The sequence below is a fragment of the Cotesia typhae genome, unplaced genomic scaffold, assembly GCF_013202065.1.
Source record: "Cotesia typhae breed Kobodo isofemale line unplaced genomic scaffold, CoteBio_Ctyphae scaffold_45, whole genome shotgun sequence".
NCBI classification, from domain to species: Eukaryota; Metazoa; Arthropoda; class Insecta; order Hymenoptera; family Braconidae; genus Cotesia; species Cotesia typhae.
Window position 1 is genome coordinate 1,548,809 of NW_027423777.1, and position 17,452 is coordinate 1,566,260.

A 17,452-nucleotide genomic window follows, 5' to 3' on the forward strand; every position below is an offset into this window, starting at 1 on the left:
TCTTTTTTTAAAGTCAATGAGACTGATCTTTCACACGTTCAATTAATTAGAGTGAGATTATTTAATTTATGAACAGAAAAAAAATTTGTTACAATAAGTTTTTTTTTTCTTTTATAATTTTCCTTAAAAATTTTTATGAAAAATAACTAGCAAGATAATTCATTAAAAAATAGATTGGAATCTCTAAAGATAAAAAAAATTGTCAAAGTATCTAATTTACGATTACATAAAGTGGGTTCGTGAAAGGCCGTCGAGTGTTTACTCTTCTCGGTGTCTTGAATGTTTGCACAACGGAATAGGTCAGTAAACGTATAGTATGAAAGTACTCAAACTTGCATCTCTTATGAGTACACAATCACACTCTCGACGTTTGCTAACCAGTAAACCTAACACGCCATTATACATTATATCTATCCCGGCAGCCATCCATCAATTTAAATAAATTACATTATAAAAAATTTTTTTTCAACAAAATTAAATTACATCCTTAATCCTTAACTTCGTCCGGTCTCTACTCGATAACATTAAACATTTAACACGAGAAGGACATTCAAGCGCCTACGTGATCGCTGATCGGATTTATGGGATTTAATTTATTAATGTGCATATTGCAAGTACGTGGGATGAAAATTTTACTTTCTTTCACTCAACTTTAAATTGTATCGCTTATTTAATCTTATTGTATTATATTATTGACTGTATGACTTTTTTTAATTTTATTTTGCACTTTGTTTGATGTTTCCGGTGTTAAAAATAAGGTCGCTGTATGTATCATCTCTGACTCAAAGCGATGATAAAACTCACAATTAAACAGAAAATATCTGTTTTATGAATGACTAAGTTGCAATATAAATAGAATTAAATTAATTTTTTTTTATCAATCTGCTCAATAGATTAATAAAAGTTGATTAATGACAATAAGTATGAGATATTTTTAATTGACAATAATATTTAAATCAGACTGAGATTTATGTTCGGATTAAAAATTGTTATTTACATTAGATAAGTAATTTAAAATTGAGTTTAGTGTACATAGATAATTCAAAGAATATATTAGAATTTTTTTTTTTTAATTAGATCCATAATTAAGCCATAAAATGAACTTCATACAGCAAATATTTTTTTTCTGTTGGATTCAGATGACTTGACTTGATGTCCCAACGAATAATTGTTCAAATATTGCCAAATTTTGTCGTAAAAAATAAAAAATAAATATAATGATAAAGTTAGTTGAATGGTGAACAATCTGGTGAACTTGTGTGTATATCATGTGTGTAATGCGTATGTCGTTTAGTTGGTCTACTCAACTCGGAATGAAAATTTATTGTAATGCAAAGCAGCCGTGCGTACAAGTAAGTACGAACCCGCATACAGTATGAGAAAGCGCACGTGTTAACCTCGATGACAAAAAAGAGAAAAAATACTCAACTACTACTACATATATAGGGAAAAAATATAAAAAGAATTATGAAAAACGACCGGAGGAAGTGCTACCGTGTGTTATACGAAATAAAAGAATAATTATTTTTTTAAATAATAATTAATATGTTAATTAGTCGTCGATTAAAAGATCTTAACTTGGAATAATATTTGTGTCGATAAAAAAATTTATTTTTAATGATAAATATTTTTGAGTTGAATTTATTGCTGCGTGATATGGTAGTTTAAAAATTTTTGATAATATCTTATTATTTTAAAACACGTTATTCTATTCCAATGTGGCATGACTTTTCAAGTTAATCGTCAGTAACAATCATGTCAAATAAAAATTATTTGTTTAATGGATTCATAAAGGTCGCAATTACTGTTGTATATAAATAAAGGTCGCGTTTTTTTTTCTCCTGGACAAAGAGGTTATTTTATTTTATTTTTTTTTTTTTTTGTAATTTTAACTTTTGTATAATTAAAAAAATTGAGCTAATTTACAAAGTTTTCTAGGCTGAATATATTTGAATAATTTCCAATGAAAAATAAATTTATTCGGCTGCACGCAAAGTTTTAATTAGAAAAAAACTGTCCAAATGCTGATAGCTGAAATTTATTTCAATTTAATTGTAATTGTGATGTTGGAAATATATAGATAGCAATGAAAAGCAGAAATAATTAATGTAAAATGAGCAAACAAATTTACAATTGAAAATGGAATTAAATTGGATACTAAAGTATCAGGGTGTTTGTTTTAGCGGACAAATTCATCAAATGGTAATTAATTTTTATACAAATAACTATTGAAGATATTTGAATGGAAAAATTTAATTTAAAAGAAGTTTAATTAGTGATTGGTGAAGCTTATGTTTCATTGTAAAATAAAATTGGTTTCTAAATAACAAAATTCTATTTGAAATGAGAATAATTATGAAAATGAAGTTAGCCGACATTTCAAAATTTTAATAAATTTTTTTTTGGAAAAATTTCGCTTAAAAAATTAAAAAAAAAAAATTGTCACATGTAAAAAACTTGAAAAAATATATAAGTGCAATTTTTTATAAATATGTTTTTTAGTTGTAATTTAATTAATAAAAAAAATCAAAAATTTTTCATGAATAATTATTATTTAATTGAAAAACTTAAAAAAATTTTTGAATGAAATGAAATTGTAAAATTTTTCATCGACAAAATTCCCAAATTAGAGTAATAAAGTAAATCAATAAATTACAAGAATTAATGTACAGTTTTTCTGAATGTAATTTTATGAATTTACTTGTTAAATAAATAAATGAAGTAAATATAGCAACAGAGAGTTATAAAATTCTAAAAACCGACATTCACACTACTCCAAGAACTGTTAATCCCTACCAACTCCATATCCATTTTTTCACTTAGTGTATTCTCAAAGTATCAATTTTTCAATAATAAAAAAAAGTAAAAAAACGCGGCAGCCCAACCCAACTGACACACAATCGCGTCTCACAAATAAAAGTCTCCGGTCTCCGGGTCTTCTTTCTTGTCCTCTCCCCTGGCATCTTACGCCCGGTAGGTAGACCGCTGTGCTAAAATCTGACAAAGAGATTCGATCGTGAATCTCTGTGAAAGTTCACAATACACATAACATCTAACCTTCAATTCTGATTTAGAATCAAAATCTAAATCAAATCGTTGCCGTCTATTTCCTCAAAAAATTATCAAAAGTAATCTTCATAAGTTAAAATAAGCGGTATCGATTTATGCGCTTCAAGATGGCGATCTCGTGGATCCAGGTTCGAAAATCACCTAGACCTCCGCCCATAAAACCAAACCATGCATACACCGGACCAGTTCAGCACCTCGATTCAATTAAACTATTCTTTTATCTCGACTAGTCTTCTCCACTTGCAAATAAAACTGTTCTCTAAAAAAGAAGAATGTAAAATATGAGTTAAATTTTTTCTGAGAAGCCGAAAATAATAATAATCATAACAATAAAAATAAAAGCCAAGCGAAACAAATACAAAATATCCCTAAAATGAAAATACACGAATTTGAGGATGAAAATGAAGTTAGCCGATATTTCAAAATTGTCACATGTAAAAAACTTGAAAAAATATAAATGCAATTTTTTATAAATATCTTTTTAGTTGTAATTTAATTAATAAAAAAAAATCAAAAATTTTTAAACGTCTGCTAACTTCAGTTTCATGTTTAAAGTTGATCAATAATCGAAATTCGAAAAAAACGGAACACGATTCATAATTAATTAAAATTAAAGCGCGGGCCTAGCGCGCTATTCAAATTTCTAGTTAAATAAAATACGAAGATTGAAGAACTTAAATTGTCCATCAAAGTCTCTAGCATCCTATCCAGGAAGTGTTGCGCGCACGCTCTACTCGTCCTTCCACGAATCCTCATAATTCTTTCTCAAGAGTTAGTATTGTACCGTTAACTTTCAATCCAATCCGAAACAATCTCATCTCAATCCTTAATCTCCAACATCCCCATCATCGGTCACTTAAACAATTAATATTTTGAATAAATAAATTACTCACAATATATATTTAGAAAAGTGCACATTCACTTTTAACCACAGCCAACAGTTTTTTTTTTTTTTTTAGTCAACAATTATAAAACACTCGCGTATAAAATTTAAATAAAGAAACTTCTTATAAATATATTTTTTTTTATTTATTCAATATTTAGATTTATTATTATTTTTATATATAAATTTGTATTTTATGGAAACACGAGGTAAGTATAGGCTGCTAAATTATACTCGTGTAATAGGCTTGGCAACGCGCAGCCGACTGGCTCTGGACTTCACGAGCTTCTAATTTTTCCCGGTGGGGAGGGGAGGCGATTGAGGCGCCTTGGTGTCGGGGATGGAAACTAAATTGTATGGGGTGGAGAATCAGGATGGAGGACGATGTACAATATGTGTATGGTGAAGTCTGAAGTAGCGTCATTTTCAATATAATTTTGTTATTATATATTTGTATGTGTACGTCGAGTTTACGTTTAATTGTATAGTATTTGCCGGTTGGTGACTGTCTACATATGATAATAATGACAACACATCGTAAATTATCTTTACGTCAACTCGCCCTCAACTTTTGCGCAACACACCCTATTCTCAGGATTTTAGTTTTTTTTTTTTTTTCAATTTATTTATTTAATTTATATGTTTGTCTTTATATTTCTATTAATGTTTAAATTTACGTATTTGCACGTGAATGTAGAGAGAGTTTGTTACTTGAAATTATTGATTTTTTTGTGATAAAGTAATTTTTTTTTTTTAATTTTGAATTTTGCGCGGGAACTTTTGGCGCAAAAATGTTAAAATTTGAATATTTCTTATAAAAATGACATGAAATAAATTTCTAAAAAATTTTCACTTAGTTAATTTAAAAAGTTTTACTTTATCGGAAAAACCATAATTTTTTTCATTTCAATATCATGATTCTTTAAATTGTTTTTAAAAATTAAAAATTTTAATCATTTTTACTGATTTTAATTCTTACTTAATATTTTGAATTGAATTAACAATGAAAAATGATAAAATAATTAAAAAAATTAAACCACTCCAGAATGAAGATTCAAAATTTTTGCGAAAGTAAATAAAATTTTTACAAAAAAATTCAAATTTTTTTTTTTAATGTATATTTTTTAAAGTTTCTCATTATGGTAATTTTTATGAATGTTATTTTTTTAATCTTTTGTTAAGAAAACTCCAAAAAATTATAAAAATGTTCCACGAAAATAAAAAAAAAAAATGAATTGTATCTTTCAGGAACACCCTGGCCGGAAAAATGAGCACATAACAACTCTGAAAAACCTCGAGTACCAGCACAGGTTCACTCCAAAAGCCGAATAGAGATAGGTGGGGAAAATTTAAAGTAATCTCGTCGTCTGGTTGTAGTTTGAGCAACACAAACCTCTTGCATCAGGGCGGGGCTCTACTCATCTCTGTTGCTTCTATTCACCGCCTTATGTATATGCTGTTAAATATTTACGTAAATACTCAACCGCTGTTATCTGTTATGTAGTTGAAGTCTAGGTAGTTAAGCCTCAAGCTCTAAGTTTTATCTAGATGTTATAAGCTATAACTTATATTATAATAACAATAATAGTAACTAAAACTATTCTGTATTTATGTTACGGTTTTTGTTTTAATAAATTAACTGTAAATGTGGTATTTATTGTTATTGACATGTACGAGTGTATGTGTAAAAGTTGGCCATATGATACCGATGACATTTACGAGCACGTTCTTGGATCTTCATTTCATTCGACGGAAGCTAACATGAAACACATAAATCCTAAAGGGCAGCTCTAACAGTATGTTACACGCGTGGTATTCCATCAAGGGCTTTTCCACACTCTCACTCATGTGTATTTATGAATGTTGAACACTACACCGCGTACCGAAAATTTAAAGTGTGATTTATTGACCTTTTTTGTTGCACTAGGGTTACAAAGCTACCACGATTCAAATGTCTTTCATTGCGGTTGGATTTTTACTCTTTACTCTACATGCCGATGACAAGTCTATTTTATTTGCCTGTATGATTTAATTATTGGAAAAACCGGAAGAAAATTCAATTATTTTAAGCCAATACTTGTTTATAACTGAGAAGTCTAAAATTGATTTGCAAAAAAATATTATACCAAATAACTGTGTTAAGATTATAATTAATGTTCATGAGTCATATTTTTATCATCCAGCTTTCGGCGAATCAATTACGTAAATAATAATAAAAATTGACAGCATAACAGTGGAAGAATAACAAATTCATGTGTTATCTTGTTTTTGATTCATATATTAAAAATAAAACATTTTTTCGTGTCAGATAAACTACTGTAGTTGACATTCTGAGAAAAAGCGATATTTATCGTATGAGACTTGAGTCGTGATTGCTATTCATTGTATTTAAAATAAAAACAAGATTTTCTCTAGTAAACAAAATAAATTTTCAAATCTACAATAAAATTAGCTACGGAAAGTAACATAAAATAAACTCGAACAAGAGTAGAGTAATAGACTAAATAAATTAAGATCTGAATTGTTGAATCGTAAATTGATCAAGTAAATGAGAGTCACGCTCCGCTAATTCGCCTGATAAATAATTCTTTACTTCTTCTACTCTCGAACAAAACCGTGACTGGTACAAGTATTTTATTACGTCAATTAGAACACTTTCAAAAGTATATCCAGCTATTTAATTTTATTATCCAAAAAGTTCTTTGCTAAACTACGTACTCTCTACAGAGAATTTAATTAATTTTTTTAGCCAAGGCTACAAAGAATTGCTTTAAAAAACTATTGCAGAAAATCCGGAATCGATTGCTCTAACGGTTTTTGAGATACAGCGAATCCGTACATCCGGAATAAAAATTATACGTATGTACGGATTCTATTTTCCGGGTTAATTTACCACCGAATCAATTAGGAATTTTTTTAACACCTTCAATGAAATACTGTGAGTAGAATTCAAGTGAAGATATTTAAAAAAATAATTATTATGATAAAATAATTAATAAAAAGCCTGAATGAAAATGGCGGTTGGTTAACCTTTGAGTCTCTGGCTATTATCCCTCGTAAATGAATAAAGTGATCGTCAACTAGGGATAAAAAGAACTCCCACAGTTCTTTTGTGCAATAATTTTAAAACTAGCCGCTTTGTCAATGTCAAGTAATTCAATGATAACTTCTGCGATAATTAAAAAAATAATTAAGTTATACAATTAATAGAGCATAGAAAAATGCGGTCAAGATTCATTGTCTACTAATTCGTAATTGTATTATAAAGTGATAGAGACAAGTTCAATCTCAAGTCTGTCGAGTAATACCGTGTACAGCACGTTCATTACCGGAAACGGAAGCTCCACCCTAGCCAGTAACTGCGCGGCCGCGTGGTCGCGCACAAAGAATTTAATGCTTTTACTCGTACAATTTATTTATAAATAAATAAGTAAATTACTATGCTCGATTAATTGTTATCTGGTGAAGAAATTTCCCAATGAAAAATACTAATTTTGGTTTAAAATTTTTTTAAATACGGATAAATGGTTAATAATTAATTGATGCAAACAAATAATGTGACAAAAGTTAAAATAATAATGAGAATTGAAGTTAATGGAATGCATAGTGACTTTCACGATCGCCACCCACTTAGTCTTAAGTAGAGGGCTAGGGGAAGATTGTTGTGAAATAAGACTCGCCAGTGCATACGTATGATACTGAGTGCACTGGCATGGGTAACTCAATACAATTCTCAGTCGTTGGTTAATATTATTATTGTTCCATGTGTATAAGTGTGAATGCATGATATATAATATAACAATGCCAAGAGTCTCCGGTGCGAGAAATAGTCGATATGATGCTTCGTTTATGATTATGATACTCGTATTATGGAATGAATGGCTCGCGTAAACACGATAGTGTTATCAGACTCTTACAAGAATATTTTTTTATTTACAAACAATCCCCGTTATTTTATAGTTATTTTTTTAAGAATTTGAATAATTTTCCAAGGTTAATTTTTTGTGATTCTGAAATTAGACTTCTGATTATTTTTGAACTTTTTAAAATAAATTTTTACTAAAAAAAATTTTTTTAATTTTCGCTAGATTAAAAAAATATTTTCTTCGAAATTTCACTTGAATATACAGAAAAAAAAATTAACTTGATTCAAAAGAAAAATTCTTGAATTAAGTAAAATTTCCTCAAATCAAGAAAAATTTTCTTAAATCAAGAATATTGAGCTCTTCAAAAATATCTACTTGATTCAAGAAAATTTGTTTTTCTGTGTAAAGTGATTATTTTCAATGGAACAAATTTCTCCTAAAAAAAAATTTAATTTTTTATGTTTTTTTCATCACACTTTTTCTAAAAAAAAATTCTATTTGGTTAAAGAATTTTTTTTTTCCAATTTTATCAACTATAAATTGCTTATTAGAAAAGTCAAGTCAAATAAATGTTAACATCAATTTTTTAGAATTGATAAATTCAGTGAATGATAAAAGCAAACGGTTGAAACACTCAATAAATATTATAACATAATAAACCTATGAATTATCAAATACAAATAATAAATATTAATAGTAGAATTATTTAATAAGTAGTTTATTCAGACGATAAAATAAAACGTCCGTTATATAGCGAGTAACGCTAGAAATACATTACATACTAGAGCAGACACTTGTACAAGTAAAGTAATACAAAGTGCGCTCTACTCTAACTATTACCGTATAAATACATATATGTTATACGATTGGCAATGAAGTAAAAGTACATAGACGATAGACGAGTCACATCACGGTTATACGAATATAATGATCGGTATTATGCATAATAATCCAGACGTCGATTAATGAATGAAAATTGAATGACTATTTAGCTTTAATTACTCCATTTTATTTAATTACTACTTATAGAAAAATGATTAGCTCACGATGATTGATAGTAATATAATTGATATGACATTAACTTTATGATTTTCTGGAATTAGTGACGATAATTAATGATGAAAAGATTCAGTGTTTTCGATAAAAGAAAACGATTAATAATACTAAACATGTACATTGAGTGAGAAGTGAGCTTGTACCACATGCAGGAACGGAATAAAATTCAATTATGGGTATTTAAATAGGAATGGAGAGCTGTGTTATTGTTTTTGATGTTTGGGAATTTATTTTTGGGCACCAGCCGCCCACAGTTCCGACGGATGTCCGGGGGTCATCTTTTATTATTCGGAAGTCGATGTTTAGTTCGTATTAAAATATCAACCCACTAGCTCCTCAATCCTCAATTTTAGTTCTTTATACATATTAAATCATCCGAAAAAATATTAATTGCCTTTCATTGATTTTGATTTTGTCTTGATTTGAGGGTCTAATTCAATTTAATCAACCGGCAACTATTTAATTCATCTAATCGCTTTGATTTCAATAAAAATTTTAGAAAATCTATGACGATTTAATTTTAATCAACCAACAATTCATTAATTATTATGAGCAATATTACGATTGAAGATTTTTTTTACCATCGTCAGGTTTGAATTCATTTTTAATGATTTTATTTTTATTTTTCTCTCGAAAGATAGTTATAATTAATCGTGATGTTATTATAATTTATTCGACTGCAAGTTAAAAATTAAATTTTATGTAAATTCTTATCATTTTTTTAAAATTGTTAAATTATGTTCCTCTTCGGGAAAAAAAAAATTGCTGCCCTCTTTTTTTTTTATTTCTCATCGTAATTTTGAATATACCTAGAAAAGTTATTTTTAATTATTAAATTTTTTCAATTTTGATTTTTTTTGTAAGATTTATCAGTAGTCGAAATATTTTAGATAAATATTCATTGAAATAATTTTTTATGAAAAGAATAATAATACACAGTAAAAATTTTTGCGTCATTGCGTCAAAAATTTTCATGTTAAATATTTAACACAAAGTATTTTGACGCAATGATGCAAAATTTTTTACTGTGTAATAAAACTTTTCTTAAGAATTTTGAAGTATTCTTGACATTTTTTCATACAAAAAAAAAATATTCACCTCAAAAAAATTATTTAAATCCCGAAAATTTTTAGAAAAAAATCAAAAAAAAAAACAAAACTTTGCTGTATAGTAGTTTTTACAAATATAGAATAAGAGTGGCGTCATTGGGGCGACGTGTATTGATTGCAAACGATGATTCATGGGGATAGGCATGACGAGTCAGCCCCCGCGATATTCTGAGCGGGTGCAGCCCCTCTAGCACGCGTATGTACTTCGTCTTTCTCTTTCTCTTTCCCTGTATTCCTCATACTCACTCCCCTTACTCATACATACTCTCTAACTATAGTTTCATATAGTCCCAATACTCCACAACATAGATATAATATAGCATTGCAGACATACAGTCATATAGTCTAATAGGGTGACATGACGAGCTCGTATCAAGACTGTCCAGAATTTTCCACGTAAACTCCGACCTTCCTTTCCCGTTTTGCTATCTAGACACGCTGAAATTATTAGTATAATTCTTATTTATTATTTTTACTCTACTCTGTTTTAGCATGATCGATATCTGTTTACTTATTCATCACTCATAACTCCCGTCACCTCAATTATAACAATTTTTTCTGTATAAATCCATAATATAAAATTTTTATTAAATAATTAACTTTATCGAATCAGTGAAAATTAATTAAATATGTTGTTGTTATTTCTCTCATGTCTGCCATGAACTCCAAAAATCTGAATAAAAAGGGACGGGTTTGGTTATTTTTAGCAAAGTTTTTTCAACATCCGATACGACTATTTCGTTCTGAATCTCAGCCTAAATATAAAAATTTTAAAAATACAACAAAGAAATCAATTTTAATTTCTGGCAATTATTTTAATGTTTTAATTTATTGAGAGTTAAAAAATGGTCAATAATAACGCAATAGCGTAAAATCGAGTAAAGTAAGAATTGCGATTTTAAGGAGAAAACTTGTTGTGTAGTCGGGAGTAGGGGATAAGGGGCCAGGGAGTGAAACCGCGGTTTTATGTTGAGTATTATACTCTTGACCGATGCATCTGGTTTGCACATTCAAGGTCGGCCAATAAACTTTAGTACACACCAGCTAAGCATAAAGAGAAGAAATTTGTTTGTTAGAGTCTTTAAATGCACTTGCGCAGTCATCCAAGGCCACGACTCGGGATTTATAAATAAAAGTGTATTTATCTTTTGATAAATTAGTTAAAAGTCAAGCTTGTATCAATTTTCCATAATTAATCATCGGTTTTAGTGATAATGAGGGTAATAAAAAATCTTAAAAAAATTTTTTTTGTAGAAAAAAAAAAAGTCTTGAGCCGGGAATCGAACCCTGGACCGAGCGGTTTCTTTCGGAGCGCGGTTGATAAAATTTTAAAATTTTTTTCACTTTAAGTGACTATCTTTTCAACTATTGGAAAATTTGATTGAAGATAATTCAATTTTTTTTCGAATTAACTCATGTAAGATTTTTTATGATCAATTTGAAAGATACGAATCGAAAAATATTTAATCTGCGGATAAAAATAAAAACGACGCGAGGATCGAGGCTGAATAAAAGAAGTTGAAGCCAAATATCTGATTGGCATCGCGGTCAGGTTATAGACAAGAGATCCGGAGTTTCGGGGCTTCCAGATCTTATTCCCGGAAGATACGGTGACTGATATTAAAGAGGGCTGGTGAAAAAAAGGATAAAGTCGAGCAAAAACTACAAAGGCTACAAATAAGAAGAATAAGCGAGGTGACTTTGAGCGTGAAACAATTTTTTAATCGAGTTAAAATAGCTTTCGAGTGACACTGGCAGTTCATTTTATCTTCACTATGTTCGTTACTTTACTTCAATTCAGTATTAGTATTAGTGGTAGTAGTATAACGCACTCTCAACTCAATGCAATGCTGTATTATTTATTATTATTTATATATAGTAATAGTAATATAACGATGGAGAGAAGAGAAGCAGAGAACTGGACGGCACTCTTGTGAATAGTTACGAACGACAGTTACCAAAGAGAAGACCACTTATCGCGAGAGATAAAACGTTAATTCGATACTTCCTGTTCTCTCGCGAGGCTAGTCAGATTTTGCAATACGATTAATCGATACTCTATTATTTGAAACATTACTTATTATTTTTTAGATAAATGAAATATTTCAACAAATTGCTGAGATTTTTTAGATCAACATTGAGCTGTAATTTATTGGAATTTTTTTTTAATTGTTATCAGTTCGAAAAAAATTAAAAAAAAAGGCGCCATAAATGTGATGAAATTTCACATAAAAATGTTTTATAATAATTTATTAAAATTTGATATAGAATGACCTATATAATCTATCTAAATTTTCCATAATAATTATAAAAATTTCCGATATAAATATCGGAAAAATTTCAATTAAAATTTTTTATAAAATAACTAATTATGTTTCTTAATTCGTCACAAAAATAACTCATAATTTTTTTAAATTCTCCATATTATTTTATGATCAAATACATAAAAAAAAATTGTTTTGATTTTTTAAATTATCATTGAATCTCTTTCAAAATTTTTTGCAAAAAAAAATTTTCATATTTTCATATAAAAAAAATTAAAAAAATTTTCATATAGCTAAATGTTGCGCGAGATGGCTTTCTTGCTAACTATTTGGAAGAACGTCCTTCTGGACCCAACATATGGAGCAAATTAAAGCGTGTAGGTGTTATAAAGACAAAACAATCATCTCCTCTTCATTATTTTTCTCCCGATATGCTAAATGACTTTTATGCTGAGACTTTAACTAAGTATCCGTCGTGCAGTCTTGACTTCATCCAAAGCCTTCCACTTCATGCTGTAAAGGAAGTAAATTGTGAATTCAAGTGGAATCAAATAGACATTGTTGATGTTACCAAAAATTTACAGTTAACTCTACAAAAATCTAGTGGTAAAAGCCCTGATAGCCTCGATTTAAAATGGATAAAAGATCATCTATCGCAAGTATCTATGTTCCTAAAACAAATCCTCAATCGATCAATAGATACTGGTCTATTCCCTTCAGCATGGAAATCCGTTTTCATAGTATCATTAAATAAAGTGACACCACCTAAATCTATGTCTGATACTCGACCGATATCAAATCTATCGCACATGGCTAAGGTGTTTGAACGGATTTTTAGCAAATCAGGTTGTGACTTATCTTGAAACAAATAATCATCTTGATGATTATCAATCAGGATTTCGAAAACACCATAGTACTCAGGCAGCACTGCTTAGATTAACTGATGAAATTCGGCTAGCAATAATGACGATCTCACCTTCCTCATTCTGTTTGACTTTACAAAAGCTTTTGATTGTCTAAATCATAAAGTTTTATTCAGAGCAATGTATGTACTGGGTTTCTCGGTTAAATCAATCACATGGTTTCATTCTCATCTAACAGGAAGATTTCAAGCAGTTGTTGATTCCACAAATGCCCCCTCAAGATGGGTTAGTACTACTTCAGGTGTTCCACAGGAATCCGTATTGGGTCCAATTCTATTTCTGATAGTTATAAACAATGTGATCAAAAAGCTAAAATATTGCAATCATGGCTTATTTGCAGACGATAAATGGGCTTACTTGCATTTCAAGTTATATCATCTATATGAAGCAGCTTCAAATTTGACTACTGATGCTCAAGCAGTAGCAGATTGGGCTCGTGAAAATGACCTTGAAATAAATTATAAGAAGACTAAAGTCATGATTTTGGGAAGTAAACATAAATTGAGACTAGTTGAAAACTTTGAGCTACCTGAGATCATTATAGATGGCAATGTAATACCATATACAAATTCAACCAAACATCTAGGAGTCCATCTCTCAAATAATCTTTCTTGGGATACGCATATCTCGCAGATATCACGCAAAGTTTATGGTTCACTAAATAGTTTAAAACGTAGGAAGAACTTTCTGTCTACACAGACTCGCAATTTATTGGTTTCTGCTACTATCCTCCCTATTATCGACTATTGCTCAATAGTGTTTCTCAACTTATCTAATGAACTTGATTGCAAATTGCAGCGACTTGTTAACAATGCTATTCGATTCATTTTTAATCTGAGGCGAGATGAGCACATCACACCATATCGACGGTCATTAAATTGGTTAAATGTAAAGTCACGAAGGGTATACTTTCTAGCCTGCGTGTTCTTCAAATTGTTATCAACAGGCGAACCAAAATTTCTACGTGATTTATTTATTGAAGAAGACCCTGTCATCAGACGATCACAAAGAATAGCCAGCAGAAATAATAATGTCACTTTTAAAATACCCAACTTTGTTACCACAATCTACGAGCATTCGTTTGTTATATCAGCTATACGGTTCTGGCAAGATCAACCTCCTGAAATTACAGATTCTCTTGGTTTGGAATCCTTCAAAACAAAAGTATTTGATTTTCTTATAAATCTCGAATAATAACATAATAGTGAGCTGGTTAATATGATTAAAAACATTATGTCTAACTGAACATTATACAAATTCTATACTTTAAATTATCATGCAAATTTCATATTTCCCTTATGTATATATTAGCTGTACTTATGTGAATTATAATTTTATGTATATCATTTTTGCCATCCGGCTTTGTGCTTTGGCATTTAAATCTAATAAATAAATAAATAAATAAATATTATTTCTCGAAAATCGCAGCTAAATAGTATAAAGTTATAAACTGAAGAAAAAAAAATCAAACAAAGAGCAATAAAAATGAAAAAATAAATGTCCAATATTTTCTAGTGATTTCTTCAGGGAGATAAAAAGTAATCAATTATTTCTGCAGACTGTGCTTGACCTCTTGGTTCTTTCCGATACTCATTTTATCTTTTCTCCATTATTCATTAATTATTATTAACAATTTAAAACTAATGAAAGTCTTTAATGAACAAAAAAAAATCTCAAAAAAAAAAGTGAGTTATCAATGATCAGTTATCAGTAAGCGGAGATTATTATACATATGAACGTTAGGTACCTTCGAGTAATAGTTACATTGTATGTGCCTTGCCGCTGTTAATACTCTATCCTATTTACTACTACATCTAAAACTCGACTCTCATATATAATAATACTGAATGTACAACTCTTAAAAGCATGAGTCATACTCCTATCTTCTGAGAGAGTGCAATACTCCCTAGATATCTGACATTCTCTTTTCCCGTAACTCGCTTACTTATACTTAACTTATTCTTACATTACCCGAGATGAGGGAATTTACGACACAACTACCTACATTCTACATGTATATTATTTATCTTTATCTTTCATTAAAATTTATCATTTTTAAATAATAACACCAACAATAACATTTACAATCTAAAAAGTTATCTGACCTACATTTTTAATAATAAAAATTTTTTTTATTTTATTTCATTCTATTCTAACACTAATTATCTCACAATTACAATAGTCATTTCAGTAATTATAAAAAATTGTCTAATTTATTTTTCTAGCCAGACGTTTTTTTATGTGTAGGGTTCAATTTTAAATTAAAAAAAAAAAAAAAAATAATTTGGGTTATTTTAAACTTGATTGTTTAGAAAAGAAAAATTTTAAACGTCGAAAATTAAAAAAATTCCTGAGTAAAGTCTGAGTACGCAGGTATACGGGTAAAGATTATGTACAATAGATGATATGAGGATGTTCATTGGCTGTTCGGTTACTCAGACTTGTAACTGTGATGATTAGTTGTTTGTGTATTGGTAGAGGTATAGGTAAGGTAGGTATGAGTAGACGGATTTATAACAACCGGTTTGTGACCGTTTTCGCGAGACGCCTTCATCTTCTTCTATTCCACTCGATCTTCTAGATTGTACATTTCTAGACTTACATTTTTTAAATTTCATTCAGTAAATGCTTTTTCAGGACTATTTCATTCTATTGCTACGGATTTGATTGGATTGGAATGTTGCTTTTTTTATTCAATTTATAAGCTGTAAGCTATAAGCTACTGCTGGTGATGGATTATCTCGGAGATTAATTGAGATCGGATGGGGGTCATTACAATTCGAATAATTTTATTTTTGTACTAGACTAGAGGCACTGAAAACCGTAAAGTGTAATTCATGATTTGATGATTAATGGTTGATCCCGCCTGCTCGAAATAATTGTAATTGTGAGGGAAAATTGATAAAAATTTTGGGGTGGGTTTAAAGTACTTTTCAATAAAGTTGTCAGAAAAATTTAATTTTTTAATTTTAAGGAAATTTGAACTAATGGAGTCATTAATTAATGCGAAATTTAATTAGTTATTTTTAGGAATTTTCTATAAAAATGTCTGCATTATAAAATGATCATTTATTACTTGATCACAATATTGTGCAAAATTTTATGTTGATTACATTAGTTAATTAAGTTTATTTATATTTTAACTAAGTCGATAAGACTTTTGACACTCATGTGGCACACACGCTTTGCTCGTTGCCCCAATACACTTGTAGCTGAAAGCCCTATCCATTTAAATACAAATGGTGTTGCAATTTTTTTATAAAGAGCTTTTTCATTATTTTTTCAGCGATTTTTTTTTTTTTTTTTTTTTTTTTTTGAAGAACATTCCAAGATATGATTTTCTATAAAAATGACTCATAACTTTGAAGAAAATAAGTGACATATTTAATTGATCTTACTGATTCGAACAAATTTAACAGATTTCTCATCAAAAGAATAATTACATTCTCAAGCCCTCTTCTACCACTAAGTAATAAATAAAACCACCCTCCACCCTATTAGCGTTACCGTCAAAATAAATATTTGTAGAGCATATTACCTCTTATAATAACCACTCTCCAAAAAAAACAGAACCACTACATTTAAATAACGATGAACGATTGAGTATTTAAATTTATTTTTAGTAATTATTTATTTCCTAAAGTCTTTTAGCTTGATTATTGCGCTTAATAAAATAAACTACTTGACTTTGATAAAATGGTCGGTACAATACACAATAATAACAACAATAACAATACAACTATCTATCTACTTATTTTATTTTGTATTTTAACTTTTTAACTCGATCAAACAACTTTAATAAAGCGATAAATACATATATGTATGTACATATTACTAGAAGAATTTAAAAGGACATAGATATCATCATCATCTTCTTCGTCTTCATCTTGAATCTTTGGATTTAATGTCATCTAACAAAACATTAAAGAGAAGACGTTTTATCAATTCTCTTGTATCTTTTCATACTCTAACTCACATTTATATACTTATGCTTATATTCAAAGTCGCGCATCGCGACTCAAAATAGTTTTCGCAACGCCCTCGTATATTTTACTCTACTCCATATGATTATTTAGTTCTTTTATTTATTTTTTATTGTGTATACTCGCGTATGTCCTCGGTGAAACGCTAAGGTTAAGGTCGAGGCATTTTTGGATATCTCTTTTTAAATATTTATCTTACTTTAAGTTTTATTTTTTTGTCTACAAATATTATTGTGTTGATTTAATAAATGTAAATTCTTTAGGTAAATTTTTTTGTTATTTCAATAGGAAATAGGAAG